Here is a 12,358-nt window from a genome sequence, read left to right on the forward strand (position 1 = left end):
AACGCGGGCTGCGGGCGAACGTGAAGTTGAGGGAGCCCAGGAGGCTGAGCCTCTCCAATCAAGGAAGGCTCCCAGGTCCCCGAGGCTCCGGCGAAGCTCCGCGCAGACCCCCGCACCGTGGGCGCGGCGCCGAGGCGAGCGCGGGGGCCGGGCCGCCGGGAGGGGCGGGGCCGTGACTCACGCGGCCGCGCGCCGGGGGAAGAAGCGGCACCTCGGGCCGAGCCGGGCGAGGGGCTGCGCCCGCCCGCGGGGCGCATGCGCGCTGCCGAGCGGCGCCCGCTCCCTCCCCGCCCACCCTCCCTCCTCCCCTTCCCCTCTCCCCTCCATCCTCGCCTCTCTCCCTCTCTCCTCGCCCGCTGGGTGCTGAAGTTGGGCGGATGGCAGCAAACCCGCTCCGCTAGAGGACCGAGCAGCCCAGCCTTGCGCCCCCGGACCCATCGGTGCGCTGCCCACACCTCCAGGCGACGGGGTAAGATGTTGCTTCTGAAACCGAGCGGTGCTAAGTAAATGACATCAAAATGTCTGCTTTGCACCGAGGGATGAATGTTTTAAAAGGTGGAGGCTGGGGGAGGTGAAGGTAAGAGGGGGCGGCGAGTGCAACCGCCGGAGCCCCGGCGGGGGTGGCTGCGGGCGCGGGGGTCTCGGCGCCGGCCGCGGCGCCGCGGGAGGGAGCGGGGGCCGCGCCGCAGGTTTGGGAAGTTGAATCCCGCGTTGCTGCCACCGCGCGGTCCGCTCGCCGCCCTCCAGCTGCTGCGGAGGGGCTGGGCGAGCGTCCGGCCCGCCCGGGGAAGCCTCGGTCGGGTCCGCAGCGGAGGGCTGGGCGCCTTCGGGGAGCCGGCAGAGAGGGCCGGGGGCGGCAGAGACCCCGCGGGGGCGCGAGATCCTGCGGGATTTTTGTGGTCGTTTGTTAGAAAACCGAATGTGAAATTAACAGTGCCCGTTCGACCGATCACCTCGGGGTGGGTTTTTTTTTTTTTTCTTTCTTTCTTTGGGTAAATGCACTAACCAGGTGGGGAAGGTGTAAGCCTAAGGGATTGCAAAAATGCATACCTTGAGCGTCGGTCAGATATCTGAGTGGTGTGTGTGTGTGTGTGTGTATAGGGCGTGGGGGTCTCTTTTGTTCCTCCCCTCCCGTTAGTCGTAGGAAAGGGAGTTCTTGTGTGCACGGTTTAGGGTAGATTTCACAGGCACCGAGGGGACCAGGAGGAGGAACGCCCACCAACCCCTTCGCCTGTGTCCGGGTGGGTGTATCCGAGACTCCCCTGCTGGGGGTGATGGTGATTCTTTTTTTTGGGGATGGAATCACAGTTTAATAGCTATCTTCTCGCCAGCCTCCGTCCTCCTCTCCTCTTCTGGTGCTGCGGCAGAGACTGGATGCAGATACTCGGCCGTTTCCTCTTCTCCCTGCCTCCGGGTCTCCGTGAAAAATGTCGGAGGACTGGAGGATGGCGGAGGGACAGAGCTGGCCTCGGAAGCCGAGGAAGGGGGGATGCTCCCCGGGAGCGGGAGGCTCTTGGCAGTGCGTCCCGGGCAGCCCGCGCCAGCCTCGGGAGTCGCTGGGGTCCTGGAGACTGAGCGGGGGTCGCCTGGCCGAAAAGATGCCCGCTGCGCGGGGACCCGCCCTGCGTCCTCTGCCTCCATCCGGAGTCCCGGACGCTGCTCACCTGGGACGATCTTAGTCGCTCCGGGGAGACTGACCCTGGCTCCTTGGCAGAGTTTTCCTAAACCTCCCTGACCCTTCGAAAAATGCCTCCTTCTAAAAGAGTCTCTGGAAAGGTTTGTCTAGGGAACTTTGCAACCTTCCCATAGTTGTTGTTGTTGTTTTTTCCAATTTCCTTTTGGATTATTTTACAGGGAGATTATTTCCATCATGGGAAGCCTATCATAAATAATAGAGAGAAATCTAATAGTTTAGTTCCCGTTTAGAATAAACATTTCTGAGACTAGATATCATCTGCATTTCCGGCGTTCATACATACCGGTTTTCCGGGTAATGCATCCTTCCGAAATCATTTAATTGGAGAAAAGAGAAACAGTTTTTACTGTTGTAGTGGAAAATAATGTTTTCCTCCTGGTCGCATTATGGGTATTAAATAATTTTGGAAACTGAAACACTTTAATTTGTGTTGCTAAAGTCTCTAAGTAATAATAGCAGGTATCCATGAAATATACATTATAGCACTGATATCTAACACAAAGATGATTTGTACTCAGTTTAAATGAATGAGCAGTTCGACCTCCTTCAGTTAAGTTACTGTTATTAAGCCATTTCTTCTGTTAGCATGAACTAAAACAGTAATTAGTACACTCACTGGAGAGTAGATTTACTCAGTATTTTTGTAATCTTGAAAAACTGTAGTTAGAAAAACCATGGAAGGGTAGTTTACGATTTGTGGAGATGATAAAACAAGTGTTTATTATTATGAAAAGATTGGATGGTATCATGTATTAAATAGGATGAATCTCCATGGCAGTGACAGCTGATCTCAGAACTATGGACCCTTATCCTTCCTCCTAAATTTGTAGCCTTAAAGATTAAGAAAACCACCTAATATACAAACAACATAAGGAATCTATTGTACCAACTTAGACCTTTTTTACTCTGGTTTCTCAATGATTCCTTGGTGTTTAATCTCCATGGAAGAGAATTAACAAGGAGATTTAATTTGCTGTCTGTGTTCAATTCTAAGGCATCCCAGGTTTTCCTTCGCAAATAGGTATCTCTTTGCTTTTAGGGATCTTCGTATAGGGTCTAAATTTATTTGAACTCAGTGTTGAAAATCTAAATTATTGTCATTCCTATGGACTTCCTATACTTTTGCTTAATGACATTCCTTAACATTTCCTACCACTAGGGCTTGGGACTTTGTAGACAAGGAGATATATGTATTTAGTTATAATATATGTATTCTTACTCATTTGATCTTATTATAACAGTCACATAAAAGTAAATAACCTAAGTCTATATCGATAAAAATTCTGATTGACTCATAAATTAAAAAGTCAAAAAACATTTGCCTGTTAATCTACAACTGTAGAGACAGTGGCCTTCACATTAGAAGTCCATTTGCTGAAAGACATTTGCTTTTCCTGAAAAATGGAAGGTGGACATGGACAAAGAAGTATGGAGCCAAGAGGATGGAAATCCATCCAACTGCATTTCTGCTAAGAATCCTTCTGATGGTCCAACTCTGCTTCCTTAAAAATGAAAATACTGTACCACCCAGAAGGGCAAATGTGAGGACTAGTGTATAGCCTGTGGATGAGCATAGTGCTATGTGATATTAAAAACATTTTAGTTCAGGGGCGCCTGGGTGGCTCAGTTGGTTGAGCGTCCGACTTCGGCTCAGGTCACGATCTCGAGGTTTGTGAGTTCGAGCCCCGCGTTGGGCTCTGTGCTGACAGCTTGGAGCCTGGAGCCTGCTTCGGATTCTGTGTGTGTGTGTGTGTGTGTGTGTGTGTGTGTGTGTCCCTCCCCCACTCACACTCTGTCTCTCTCTTTTTCAAAAATAAACAAACATTAAAAACTATATATATATATATAAAACATTTTAGCTTATCTGACTAGTATAATTAGAGTAAAAGTATGAATGCATTGTAGAGCCTTCACATTTTATGACATTTATGGGGGGTGTCCTGGATCCTCAGGAATCCTATATGTTTTTAGGGAAAGATTAAAAAAAAAACCAAAAACCTTAGATGTATGTAGCCAGGACTTCCAGTGTTAAATTGACAGTCTTGCCACCTTCTCTATCTCTTCCCATCTCTACTTATCCCCCAAAGACTTTCCCAGTATCCAAAGAAAGTCCTTCAGCCTGGTCCTCCTACTATTGTGCCAACATCTAGCACAATACCTGGCAAAAGGTATGTGTTAAGCAAGTATTTCTTAAATGAATAAATTTTGCAGAATTGAGATGGCTCACAAAAGTCTTTGGGATTACACTTATTAAAAGGAGTGCTCATGCTCATTACCCCATTAGTTTGAGTTCCTAAAGATCCTGTTCGTGGTCCCACATCTTGGGAGGAAGGAATTTTTAGAATCGTCATTTGTGAATCTGCATCTTTTTAATACAGCAGTTAAACTATGGATTTATTTTCAGATTATAAAAGCATTGTATGCTTATTTTAGATCCCCTAGAACACAGAAAAATATGTGAAACAGAAAATTAAAATTACCTGTGGGCAGAGACATGGACGTGGTGAGCAGGAACTTTGGGTCAAGCTGACCTTAGTTTATGTTCTGGTTTCTCCATGGAAGAGCTTTGTCATTGTGGTAAAGTTGCTTACCTGATCGGGGTCTCGGTTTCCTCAGATATACAACAGGGATAAAACCCATCTCCTAAAATTTTTGCAAGCATAAATTTATTGCATTGTATATAAGGTGCTAAACATATGCCTGGCATGTAGTAAGAACTTATAATTATCCCAATGCCTAAAGAATTGCTGTTGAAAATACGCAGTAGTTTACCACTAGGCATAAGGTGTACTATTTTTTAAAGAAGTAGAATCACCTTGTAGAACTTCATACTTACTTTAAAAAAAAATAATATTACTTTGGTGTTTCCCAGGAAATTAAAAATGGTATTTAAAAAAAAAAACACTGGTATTTTTAATACAATTTAGTGACTCAAAATAATTCAACTTATGGATGTTTTAATTTATTTAGTCATTGTTTTACTTTTAGATTTTTATGTTATTTCCCATATTTTATTGTTGTAACTGAAGTACATCCTTATGCCTGGATTTTGTCTGTATATCTGTGTAGCATTTTTTTTTTTTTTTTGTCTAGGCTTGATGCTTAGAGCAACAACATACTATTACCAACATACTATCGTCTTTTGAAAAATCTTTGCTAACTTGATAAATGAAAATATTTTTCAAACTTTTATTTCTTTTGTTACTAATAATGCTAATAACTTTTTTAACATGTCAAAAAGAAATTATTTTTTTCTTTTGGTCTTTAAGGATAGCTTGTTCAAGTCTTTTGCCTGTTTTTTCTCTTGGTATTCTGGTACATTTTTCTTATTCATTTGAGTGCTAATGTTAATTTTTAAATGTGGCAGAAACACAAAAAAAAGGAAGTGCTTAGTAACCCAGAGGACATTTGGCAAAGACTACTGAGATGGTTGAGGCTGAACCAGACTTCAACTCAGCTTGAGTGGAGGAGACATCACCAAAATCTGGAGATGGATCAGCCACAGGATTCGGGCTGCTGTGGTGTCCATAATGTACGGTCACCTGCCACTGAACCTGGGCTTTCCAAAGTGTACAGTCCCTTTCAGAAGCCCAGAATCACTTAATAGTTAGGATCTGCTGTTTTTCTGCTTGGGCGCTATGCACGCGCGCACGCACACACACACACACATACACGTACACGTACGTACACACACCTTACTACATGATAAGTTCCTGGATTTTCATGCATTGTTTTTGTCAGTTGCCAATGCTGTAGAACTTTTGAGTTTTCCCGAGATAAAGGAAATTAAAGGGAAATATAAGCGTAGCTGGAGGTCATACAGGGCATTAATTGAAGTTTCTCATCAAAATGAAATCAATTAAGTTGAATTATACGACCATATCAGATTGGAATCTTATCTCAAATTTTCAGCTGGAGGTAAAATTTAAATATTTAAAAGGTGAGAATCTAATCTAGTCTCTTAATGAGTTCTATATAGTGTTTCACAAGATTCAGTGCTCTACTGAGCTCCTGGTTTTGACTTTTTAAATCCTATGACTTTTGACAAATTTGGTTTCAAAAACCTGAGTAGTTAGCTTGAAAAATCTGTGAAGTCCCTTAGATATGAAACTACCTGAAAAGGGTAAACTTTTATGTTACTGCTGGTGCCCCTTCATCAAATATAGTAAAACCTCAGTAAAAAAGATTCAACAAACTTGGAATTTATAGAATGGGAGGCCCCAATAGGAAAAGCAGTAAGTTGTGGTAGAACAGGAAATCTTGTTTCAAATAAAACTAGATTTGAATTCTTGCTCTACTCTTTACTAGATGTGCAAGTTTTTTCATGAAATTATATAAATGTTTCATACTTGAAATTCTAGCATGAGTAATAAACATCTAAAATCTCTCTGAATTTCTTAAACTTTGTGTTTGAGATTTTTTTAAAAATATCTGTGTCAATAAATATAATTTTATTACAGACAATGAATGTAGTTCACAAAGCAAATATTTACTTCCTTGTATTAGGTCACAGGCTTTTCATAGTACCGCTGATTGTCTATTGAAATACAAAGGTTAGAATTCAAGAGCCATGACATTACAATAAAACAGACACCACCCAGGGGAAATTATGACATAAATGAAATGAGCAGGTAAGTGTTTATTTCATTTCTTCAATTTTCTCAGGTCTTCCAAATGGTATCGTGAGTTAAATCCAGTGAAAACCCTTCTGTCGAAGTTGACAACACTGTCTCTGTTTCTAGTCTCAGTGAGAGGCTGGGGCTTGGTTTTGGTAAATTATGGAAGGCTATCTGATCTGGAGATTTTAGGAGTCAGTTTTGGTTCTAGGAAAACCAACCCATGTCTCCACCCCATTTCTCTCATGTCTTCCACTTTTTCAGGCTTCAGTTAGTCAAAATCAACAAATATTTGAAAGTCTGCTATCTGAAAAGTGGTAATCTGTGTGATTTAATTTAGAAGATGTAAAAAAGCATGTGGAAACTTGCCCTTGAAAGAAAAGAGACTTGTTTAAAGCAGAGAAGGTAATTCTTTTTGGAATGAGCCCGGATTTGGGATTCAAATAACCAGAGATTTAGCCTTAACCTTGTTGAGCCTTGGTATCATCATCTATAAAATTGAAGACCTGATAGTATATACCTCAGAAATGTGGAAGTATTAAGTGAAATAATGTCTGTAAAAACGTTTCCAATGTTGGCAATGACTATGCAAGTGTTAGATATTGTACTAGAGTTAGATAATTTAAACTAATCCAAGAAGCATCATGTAGATGATGAGTACTTGAAGGGATTTTAATTTCTTGCCAGTATTTGTCTTAACTACTGGGGTCCTTATTAACGTTGAAGTTATTCTCTGTGTTTGCTGTGTTATCCTTTCCTGACCAGCTTGTTTAACCAACCGGTTAAATGAACATCCATATTCATTCATAAACACTGTTGAGTACCTACTACATGCCACACTCTGTGATAAGACTTTTGGATGCAGAAATTAATTAAACATGGCCCCTTTCTATAAGGACTTTATATATAAAATTCTTCAGCTTACTGTTTTGCTTCTATCGAGTGAGCACTGACCATTGTGTTTACAAGGCACAACTAAATACAAGGTGGAAATAATGAGTAAGGATCTCCTTAGGATTTAGCAGTTTTAGGCTAATTGACCTCAAAGTGAAGATTTCTCTACCCCTGATGAAAGCAGAGACTCAGATAAGAGGAAGGGAAAGCAGGAAGTGGTTCTGGCTGGTGGATGATGTAACCACCACCTCCACAATCCAAACAACAAAAGACTGGAAGCTTAATACTCTTTGTGAATCCACCCCAACTCCCATTTCTCCCTCATTAACATAAAAAAATGTCTATACACATCTATACTGTGCCTTTTCCCCTCCTCACTTAAAAATTACCCCGGATGATCATCAAAATATAAATTAAGGTATATTAAAATGTTGGGGGAGGGGTGAGAAAAGGGAATCAGAGACAGTGATACCATAGATCCATATTTCCTGTGCAATAAAAATATCATAAAATTTCTCCTGATACTATTGACATTCCTTCTTTGATAAAATTTTTATAACATAGTTAATTGAAATGAAATCCAGAACACTCTTTTCAGATTAAAAAAAAAAGTTACATTTGATTTTGGAGAAAGAAAACCATCTTCAACACGTACTTACTGAAATTATTAGGGTAATCTCTTCATCTAGCAACTAGATGTATCCTGATCTAGGAAGATTTGATATCATTTATAACATCGGGGTAGAGACTTCAAATCCTCCCTAGAAAAAGATGAAAAGACAGTTAACTTGCCTATGCACAGTAATGAAAGACATTAACATTATGATGAATTAACTTGAAGGTAAGCTAAACCCTCATTTCAGCCACTGAATTTAACTTGCTTGTCACTAAACCTTCATCTGGGCTGCTAATAAGTAACTATATGTGATAATTTGAGATTTGAACTTATTTCTCTCTCAATTTATTTCTACTCAGCACTACCATACCATACACAATTTTCCTGTGCCCTATGAGTTTAGATGATCAAGACTTACCTAAAAGCAAAGGAAAATCCAGTGCTCTTTATGAGGGTATTAAGACAGAGACATGGTATAAAGCAATACAGTGACCTATATAACTCACAAACTTATCCCCAACTAAATGCTATATTTTGAATTGGAGTATTAAATACTCTGATGTAAATTAGAGTATTAGATATTCCAGTGTGAATTGCAGTATTATTTTTTTCCCTACCTACTGTGTGGGTGAAACGTGACGTTTGACTTCCCTTTTTCTCTCTTTTTATTATAATTGGTATGATTGGTAATATAAGTAGTATTTCTAAATAGATAAATTGAAGAGAAAGGAGTAGCAATTCTTTTTGTACACCTAACATTTTATAGAAAATAGGTGTGTACGTTATTTTATATAATTTTAGGATAGTTACATAATTTTTGCCTGAAACTTAAGACCTAGCAAGCACTCAAATATTAAATCTGTCAGGAAAATAAAATAAAACAAAGCCACCCTGCTGTTTTATTCTCTCCTGGTAGTGAGGAATAAACTGGCCTGATTTTCATATCTCTGTTAGTTTATGAGTAAATAATATTGGCAATTTTGATTCAAGCCACTAGAGCCCATGTTTTAACCTGCTCATGTCCAGTAATCTAAGTTTTTGCTGTTGAAGAAATATTTTAGACTAAATTATCTTTAGTAAATCCAATGCCTAATGACCCAACTATAGTTGTATAAATGCTGGATTTAGTTGAAGGTATACTTATATATCATTTTTTAATGCCAATAACCAAGAGGTAGAGAATCCTTACACACGGTATTGTCTTCACAGTTTAATACTTTGAAGAGGTAACTTTCTGTGTCAGTGTCTGACTGTATGTGTGTGTTTCCTCTTTTTGTCTGTGGGTTGATATGAGAAAACAATGGACCTGATGCCTTTGTAATCATAGCCAGGCATTTAGGAAGAAAATATGCACACTGTAGAATACCAAGGGAAGAACCAATGAGATAAGAAGGAAAGTCAGGTAAAAGGAAGACTGGGCTCAGCAAACAAGACTATTAGCTAAAAACTCATTATATCTTAAAGTATAATACCATTCAATACATTATTATGTAATTCCGCTATATTATGTAACCACTTCCAATTTTGTGAATTCATGTGACCTGATCTTAAGAAGGTAATTTTTTTTCATTAATTCAGTAATTTCATTGACTGAACATCTGAGTAATGCAAGTGGTGTTTTATGATGTAGAATTTCATTAAATAAATGTTAATTCCAGGAAGGAAAAAATGTGAAGCACTTTTCTTGACCTGATAAGAGGTTATGTTGAATAGTTAAAAATTCTTCTAGGTAATACCAAAATTCACTCACATTTATAAAAAAAAAAATCTCCAGATTTTTCTTTTTAAATATAGCTACTCCTAAGTCCATCTTATATAAAATCATTTTTATTTTTATGATATAAAGAGACCTTTGCATTTTGGTTGAAAATACCAGCAATGAATAAATACACATGTTCAGCTTTGTTTTATTGAGCAGTAGGGCAATGCAATGACTTCATGACCAAACTATTTAAGATTTTGAAGGGAGTGGCAAGTGTGCTTGGAGAAGATTCTCTGCTCATTATCATTGCAATTATTTTTAAGGGAATGTAGATTTTTTTATGGTTTAGTAGGATCACCAAAGGCGATCAGTGATGCTGCTGGTTACAAACAAAATCAACTTTGACACTTAGTGTGCTGGCCTCTGACCACCAGCCCTGGGAATTCTAGCCTGGTTAAATCTCAGGGAAGAGGAAAGAGTTCTTGTGCTTGAGGGTAGAGCCCACAATTTGAAAAATGTAATTAGAGGCAGGCGGGAATAATGGAGACTGCTCTTTTGGGGCATCTGTAAATATGACGGGTGTGGGTCTGATTTTCCAAGTGTTTGCATTAGATTGCCAAGTTTTCTTCAGGTTCAGCTAGTCATTAGTTTCAGTTTTTGTTGTTGTTTCCTGCCTCCTCATTTGTAATTACTGCAACTAAATTAGAGCCCTATTCTGTATCTGAGAATAGTAAAATGAAATAAGCCATAGCTAAGATGTAAGGAGCTTAAAGAGCAGTTGAAAAAAGAAATATGTATGCATATTGCTATTCCTCTTCTAGGAGAGACACAAAGTGCATGAGAACTCAGGAACTTTAGACTAACTTTTGATGGACAGACCCAGGATCTGGCACAAGTTTCATAGAGGTTGTGACATTTTCTCAAGTTACTGAAAGATAGAATTCTAACAAGCAAACAAAGGCCTTCCAGGCTCAAAGACAATGTAAATAAAGGTGCAGAACTTGAAAAATACTTTGTGGCACAGTTTCCCAGAAGTATATAGTACATGCAGGAAATCATAGGATGATAAGACCAGAAAGGAGACAGATACCGGTGGGCATTGACATCAGTGTGGGGAGGAATGCAGGGTCAGAGCTGTCTTCATCAGGTCTACACAGCGGGGAGCTGGAGGGAAGCAGCTATCCAGGTGAGAAAAGCTGAACCTAGACTGGGAAACAGAGAAAGGCCCAGCCTGAGGCAGTAGGAAGATGACATTGTGAGAACATGTTCAACTCCCAGCCTTCACGACTTGGTCACCAATGACATTTAGAAGATGTAAAAGGAACCTCAAGGCCAACGTGAAGGATTTGAGCCTATGTGTCTGGGTAGTACAGGTACAATTAAGAAATAGTTTGTTGTACCCATCAGAATTCTAGGAGCTGTTGAGTAGGCTGTTGGTTAAAAGCCTGGTTGATTCTGTAGGCAGGTCTCCTCTTAGGCTAGGTCAGCACAGGCCCATAGTATGTAGAATGAAGCTGGTGACAGTTCTGTTCTGCATATTCAAACCACAACTGGAATGTTATTTTGAATTTCTTTCCTCTGGACACCATAGTTAAAGGTTTGCAATACAGATGGTAAAATTAACAAAATCTGTTGTTCATGTGAGAAGTGATTGGAGGAGGGGCACCTGGGTAGCTCAGTTGGTTAAGCATCTGACTCTTGGTTTCAGCTCAGGTCTTGATCTCAGGGTCATGAGATCAAACCCTACATTGGGCTCAGCACAGAGTATGGAGGTTGCTTGGGATTCTCTCTCTCTCTGCCCCTCCCTGCTCATTCTTTCTCTTTTTCTCCCTCTCTCTCTCTTTCTCTCTCTCTCAAAATAAATAAATAAATAAATAATTTATTTATAATAAATAAATACACTTAAAAAGTGTATAAAAATAAATACACTTAAAAAGCCTGGGTGGCTTAGTCAGTTAAGCATCCAACTTTGGCTCAGGCCACAACCTCACGGCTCATGAGTTCAAGCCCTATGTCGGGCTCTGCATTGTGGAGCCTGCTTGGAATTCTCTCTCCTCTCTCCTCTCTCTCTCTCTCTCTCTCCCTCTCCCTCTCCCTCCCTCAAAATAAATGAATAAACTTAAAGAAAGTGATTGGAGGCACTTTTACTTTCTGAACCTGAAACAGAGTAGCTCCCCTAGAGAATATGTGTATGTCACCATTTGGAGGAGACTCATGTGAATAATTAGATTAATTAAAAATTGCCCCAGTGATATAATGTGAATAATAAAGCCACATGGCAGAGTTGTAAAGAGATAATATGTGCAGTGGCCCTGGCACATGTTTGGTATTCAGTCCATCTTAGCTCTTAATGTTACACTTAAGAATGGCATCAGCGGGGCACCTGGACGGCTCGGTCTGCTGAGCTTCTGACTCTTGGTTTCAGCTCAGGTCATGATCTCACAGTTCATGAGTTTGAGCCTCTCATTGGGCTCTCAGTGCAGAGCCTGCTTGGGATTTGCTCTCTCCCTGTCTCTTTCTGTTCCTCCCCCGCTTGTGCGTACTCTCTCTCTCTCTCTCCCTCAAAATGAGTAAATTTAAAATAAAGAATAGTATTAGAACCGGCAGGCACATGTCATAGAAATAGATTTTTCCATCCTACTGGAAACAATAAAAAAAAATTTATGTTTATTTATTTTGAGAGAGACAGAGAGAGAGCAGGAGAGGGGCAGAGAGAGAGGGAGAGAGAATCCAAGCAGGCTCTGCACTGTCAGTGTGGAGCCCAGAGCAGGGCTTGAACTCAGGAACTGTCAGATCATGACCTGAGCTGAAACCAAGAGTCGGACGCTCAACTG

General features: G+C 40.6%; 1 protein-coding gene and 1 long non-coding RNA gene across 5 annotated transcripts in view; one reads left to right on the forward strand and one right to left on the reverse strand.

The window, feature by feature from the left end:
- The first annotated feature begins 230 nt into the window (after positions 1-230).
- Positions 231-12,358, forward strand: part of RGS17 (regulator of G protein signaling 17) — a 91,943-nt gene continuing 79,815 nt past the window's right edge. For both annotated transcript variants that reach the window (XM_047101708.1, XM_047101709.1), the window contains exon 1: positions 231-469. The gene's annotated coding sequence lies outside the window, so the exon portion shown is untranslated. The remainder of the gene's footprint in view (positions 470-12,358) is intronic.
- Positions 4,195-12,358, reverse strand: part of LOC124528227 (uncharacterized) — a 117,617-nt gene continuing 109,453 nt past the window's right edge. For 2 of the 3 annotated variants that reach the window (XR_006966117.1, XR_006966116.1), the window contains one exon: positions 7,007-7,967. This is a non-coding gene — a long non-coding RNA (uncharacterized LOC124528227). Of the gene's footprint in view, positions 4,340-7,006; positions 7,968-12,358 lie in introns of those variants that run through there. The other variant, XR_006966118.1, reaches the window with a different exon arrangement.

This window comes from Lynx rufus, unplaced genomic scaffold, assembly GCF_022079265.1.
Source record: "Lynx rufus isolate CCGP_SWC_20201006 ecotype Redwood Valley unplaced genomic scaffold, mLynRuf1.p SCAF_6, whole genome shotgun sequence".
In the NCBI taxonomy this organism is placed as follows: domain Eukaryota; kingdom Metazoa; phylum Chordata; class Mammalia; order Carnivora; family Felidae; genus Lynx; species Lynx rufus.